The 6,000-nt window shown below is 36.2% G+C and overlaps 1 non-coding gene across 1 annotated transcript; it reads right to left on the bottom strand.

The window, feature by feature from the left end:
* Positions 1 to 3,744: 3,744 nt before the first annotated feature.
* On the bottom strand, positions 3,745 to 3,816 carry TRNAH-GUG (transfer RNA histidin (anticodon GUG)). The gene has a single exon. It is a non-coding gene; the product is annotated as a tRNA-His (tRNA).
* Between the last annotated feature and the right edge of the window lie 2,184 nt (positions 3,817 to 6,000).

The raw sequence follows: 6,000 nt of genomic DNA, 5'->3' as shown, positions 1-6,000 counted from the left end.
CAGAGAAAACAGTATTTCTGTATAAAAGAGGGGAGGAAAAAGTTGTAACACATTAAGCACAATAATTAATTTCATGAAGCTTTGTGAAAGAGTTACTTACTAGATGTGTTTGAATCTGAATGGAAGAGCTGATTTTGTTTCTGTGAGTTTTTAAATCAAAAGGTCACATCTATAAAGGCTTTAGAACAAACGAAAATGAGAACTTGGATTTTTAAGATGAAAACAAAGAGAAATACATTTTTAAAAAGTGAAATATAAACCATTAGTTAGATAGTTTTGGAGACATTTGGTGGATTAGGATTTGGGCTGAGCTTTTGATGAAGAAGTAAAACAAGGCCCTACTCAGGGCCTCTAGTTTGAATTACAGTGCAAAACCTTGTAGGACTCAAACCTGAGTCAAAGCTTAACCAAAAGCAGTACAAGTCAAAAGCTTCACAAATTGAACAATAGTCTTCACATGTGCTCTGGTGCAGCTCTCTCCAGGGCTGCAACTGCTGAAGCATTATGAATAAGAAGCAGTCTTGACCAGGACATGTTTTCTTTCAAGAAACACCAAAGACAGATTATGAGAACAGAACTGCAACATCAGATATTGTTTATGTAGTTCTGTTTATACATCAGGCTCAGGAATTTCTCTGTCTGCCAAATTTTTCCCAATTACTACCCATTCTGCAATAATAGCCTGTAAATTCAGAGCTGAATTTCCAGACGTAAAATCATCCCACCTGTGAATTGAATTCCTGGCATTCTTTGCTAAAGCACAACCAGGTATTTAAGCTTTCAGAAGTTGTTTTTACCACATATTTCCTTTCAAAGAGTCTACTTGACCACAGCCTTTTGAAAGGATTTCAGAAGGGACCTATAAATTTTTATATGAGCTGCACTCCTGTAAAGAGAATGAAAAAACCAGAATTAATTTGAATTGATGACTGCAGATTTAAAACAGCCACTGCCTTCTATCCTGCTTAACACCTGATATGGATATCAGATAGGATACAACCAACTTTGCTGCACTCTTGAAAAATGAAGAATAACAGAAACCTACAACGGCCTCTATTAATGTTTCAAAAGCTTTTCAAGACTTTCTATTCAGTGCTGCATTTTCAAAGACTAGCTATCTTTCTCTATAACTTAAAAACTCTAGCAGTTTTGGCCTTAATCAATAGCTAATGTTAAGATACCACAACAAGAAAGAATTCTTTCCCCAGTAATTTGATGAGTACATCATATTAGTTTTTTGTTTCAGTGCCAAGCAGCAAAGTAGTTGTGCTGGGGATATGGAGATAGACACCTCCATGTCCTAAAGATTTTATGTTTTATGCAGAATGAGCCATGCATGGGAACAATAACAAGTATGAAATGACATGGGAAAACGGCAAAGGAAGGCACATACTCTCTTCTCATGGCTTTTTTTAAAACTACTTTTCATTTCATGCTTGCTTTCAGTTTGCTGCCTAAAGGTATAGAAGGCTGCTGAAGTGAACCCTTCTCTATGCCCTCCAAATTGTTCTTAGACAATAAAAAAAATTCAGAGCTTTAGAAATAGATTTATGTAAACCTTTAAATATTTTAATACATTATTATTATTATTTAGATCATGGTTTCCAGCTGGAAAAGTGTTATGTGGATTTGTCTGCTAGACATGACGACCTGCATATTCCAGCAACATACAGGCAAATCTTTGTGGAATTTAAGGTTCAAAATCAGTTCCAGGATTATCTCTTTATGCTTCCTAGTCTGAAGTCCTGTTATCCTTGGAAACTCTTTTGCACTGAATCTTTGTTTTATTTTTCTCTAATGAGAAGGGAAAATTGATAAATATTTTCTCAGGAATTGGAATGTTGGGAGCCGTCTGTACTTGCATGTTTATATTCCATAATGAAGCTGGCTTTTAATTTCCATTTTCTTGTGAGGAGAATAAATAACTGCAGGGGGAAGTGGTAAGAAAGGTCTGATTATCTGCCTACGCCATCCTTATATATATAGTATGACCACTGAGCTAGCAAAACAAATATAATATTGGTATCACAAATAAAATAAATCAAACTGAATTACTGTTTTCTAGTAAGCCATCATAAAAAAGAATTGTTTTTTTAAAGGGGACTTGGAATTTGTCTACTGTCCTGATGAAATTCTTCAAAATCATCAATAATTGCAATAAGGTAATATTTAGACACAGATGAACATTGGATATAGAGAAGTCAGTTCCAGGTGGGTTGAGGTCAAGCAGGGGTGAGCTTTGAGTGCTTTAGCAGCCTCAGGATGATGAATGAGTAGAGCAAAATATTTGGGTGTGGCGATTTTTAATTCCTTTTTCAGGACTTAATTCACTAGGATTCTTTAAAGAGTATGTGCACCTGTGATGAGTTAATTTGCTATTTCTGGATTTCATAAAATCTAACTCAGCAGATAACATTTCCAAAAGACTACAGCAGGGATAGAATATGAAAGATCATCCTGGTCTCTTTCATGCCACTGCATATTTCTAAATTGCTTTCTTTTGGGAAATCAGTCACATCTGTCTCATCAATTAGACCAAGAATTCACAAGCTAAGTGTTCTGACATGCTCCTAAAAGGCTGAATGATATTTAGACAGGAAATCTAAGGCAAATCAGAAAAAAGCTCTCATGAACCTGAGGAAGGTCCTAATATGCTAGGGGTCATTAGCCTACTAAACCAAAACTAGGACATCTAAGCCCACAGCCTCTAAAAGTGATGTGCCCTCCCCAGTTTCCAGGCATGTAGGGCTTTGAATTTTTCTTGACACCGGTACTAAAAAAGATTTGTTTCCCTTCCTCACTCAGTAGGATGGTAAAGAATTTTCCTGCTCCCTTGGAGACAGAGAAAGGCACCCGTCATTCACACTCTGAAGCAGTTGGCGTGTTACAGGAAGCTTGAATCTATCTGGGCTTTTTGGAGATGTTATCCATTGAAAAGGGGCTGAAGTCCTGTCAGATGCAGCAGTGAGAGAAAAGCAGTGCTTGCTCTTGAATTGACTCCATATCAAATTAAAAGACCAACTACCAGAAACTATTCAGTGGCTCACAAATTCTTTATCAACTTGTAAAAATTATGTTTTATTAATGTAGTTATTACCAGTTATCTAATTTTGTTTGTTTCTTTTTTTGTTTATTGCACACATAGCTGTTAGGTATGATTACCAATTTACTAAATCAAAGTGGTAAATTTAGAAGTCTTCATACTGAGAATCGGAGCTCGTATTATTCAGTGAAACAGGACAGAGAAATTGCACAGTGTTCCTACTATAAAAACAAAGAGAATCAACAGAAAAGTGATGGTTCCTCTTGTCTGTCACCAGCAAAGACCTTCTGCTGGCAGAAGTCCAGGCCTAGGTAAGCAGGATTTCCATATCTACCACTGTCATATTTCTAAGCAATTCAGGCTGATTGTTTTATTAGCATAAGAAACCAGGAAATATCAAAACTGAAGAGGTTTCATAGCTCAGTCCAGACATTAAGTAGCTGTAAGGAGTAAAAATTCCATGGCCACTATGAGACTGCATTTTTCACACTCTCCATAAAAAATTTAATTACAAAAAATCCCACTTGGCACCAGGATTTCTGAATTAATACTTAGTTATGCTACGTACTCTTTTAGAAAAACATTCTTATAAAAGTTACAGAGCTTCTATTTGCTTTCTCATCTTAGTCTTAGACATCACTAAGAGATTACTTTTGGTATGCAATCTATAATTGCATCTCTTCAAAAGAGTCATTATCCTCTGCCGTGACTCGGATTTGAACCGAGGTTGCTGCGGCCACAACGCAGAGTACTAACCACTATACGATCACGGCAAGCCATCAGAAAGCTCAAATGAAAAGGAAGAATTTTTTTCCATGCTGCTCTTTAAAATGTTGTATAAATGGTGCCACCTGCAGTTTACAATGAGTGTTAGCAGCAGCTTGGTCTAAACAGTCTTACAATTGATTATCATATCGAAATTGCTTCCAGACTTATTTTACTTTACTTTTAATCATCCACGTTTATCAGAATTGCCTAAAAAAAAAAAAAAAAAAAAAGGTTCGGGATTGTTATAGTATACTTACCCCTGTCCCTTAAAAATCTTTTCAGATTTCATCAGGCAGAAAATATTTCCTATTTTATCAGGCAGAACAGTAAAATAATTGCTAGTTCTTTCAAATTAAAACTGCAGCAGAAATCAAGCTATGTAATATACAGAGATATTATAATAAGGAAAAAGAAAAATGGGCAAACTCCAGAGCACTCAAGTCCTGTTCAGAAAACACAGCCTGGTTTTTCGTGCTCAACCTCTCCAGTTATATTCATTGTTTTAATACAAAATGTTGTTGCTTAATTGCCTTGGAGAGCACAGCAGCACCACCACTGCAGTGGTACATGTCCCACAGAATGTCTGAAGAAGGAGAAAGACATACTAAAAACATTAGACTGTAATATGCAAGACCATTAATATGTCTTCAGCATGTCTTCAGCATGCTGAGATGTGGATTTACTCTGGATGAATGTCTGCACAGTGGGATAATTCATAAGTAGATAGTGCAAAAGAAATATGAGGCTGGGAGTTTAAAATGCAAATTTACTGAATGGACTGCTCTGCACTGCTCTGCTCTGCTCTGCTCTGCCTGAGAAGCAGAGGCTCTCACTGCATCCATCTCAGGGTAAAACACTGGTACCTCTTCAACTCACATGGAGGCCCACTCTGCCACTGGAGCTGCAGGAGGGAAGGAGACAGATTTCTTTCTGGTGGTTGATGGGGTCACTTGGAGCAAAAGGGTGCTCTAATGGTGGTTTGGACTTCTGTGCTTCACCCTACAGCCTTCCTCAATGGCGTAATGTGACCAGAATAGCATTTTTCATTCAGGGGTAAACATACCACAGAAAAGGAAAATAACATTGCTCAACATCATGGAGATGAACAAACCTAGAAAAAAAAAAGTATTCAGTAGTATCTTCTCTGAAGTTTCTTATTACAGGCCTGTGAAGGGAGAGCTATTGGAATACTTATTGCATTTCAATATGTATGGCTTTAAATAACTTAAGGTTTTCTAATTTCAGATCTTGTTAGTACTGGTTACTTGTCTTGAAGTAATAACCAACTTAGGTTTTGGGTGAGTGCATACAGATTTCTCCTAAAGACAGAAGTTAAGTAAACATTATAGGTACAGGTCTTTGTCCATGGCATCCCCTTTCAAAGCAAGGGCATTAAGTTAAAATTACTGCAGGACTCCTTGAGGTGCTTTATAACATGACAATCAGGAGATTATGGAGATTTAAAATGTGGTTTAAATACTTGTAGCTGTGATGAGACAGGCTTTTTACAAACTCTGGAACATGTATTGATCCACTATAGTGTTACCTCCCATCACAGTCATAGGGGTGCTTCAGTTTTGCAGCAGTGAAATTGGTTTGCTAGATTCCCCTCAAAAAATATAATGTGATTTTTTTAAAATCCGAGTCTCAGAGAAACAACTACAAAAAAACTCCACTTCCAATTCCATCTTATTGTATGAACTTTACAATGTCATGTAATGCATTTTTTGTAAAGTTGGAGTCATTTGATGTACAATTTTTTTTATTTCAGATCTATCTATACATGAGAATATAATACAACAATTACATTCATAAACCTGTAAGATCAGTACACAAATTTTTGAGATGAGAAAACAAGCAGTAACTGCTGGGTAACAAATTATAATTTCATGACTTGTACTGGTACTACTTTTCATTTAATCTCTACACATCTCACATTTTTTTTGCATTTGTTATTATTTTTTATAATTTCTATTAGTAAAATGCTAATACTGGTTCCTATTTTTCCCTGAAAGAAATGTTAGTGCACATGAGCATGCTTTGTGAAGTACTTGCTTAGTCATGCAATTCTCTGCCCCTGAGTTCAGCCTTTTTACCTTAGGCTTAGAAGACAGCTGTGAAATTATTACCAATGTAACTGAAAAGATAATCTTTCAAAACAACTACTTTTTCAGTTAACTCGTCAGTTT

Source organism: Vidua macroura, chromosome Z, assembly GCF_024509145.1.
Source record: "Vidua macroura isolate BioBank_ID:100142 chromosome Z, ASM2450914v1, whole genome shotgun sequence".
Classification (NCBI taxonomy): Eukaryota; Metazoa; Chordata; class Aves; order Passeriformes; family Viduidae; genus Vidua; species Vidua macroura.
This window is presented reverse-complemented; position numbering and strand designations above follow the sequence as displayed.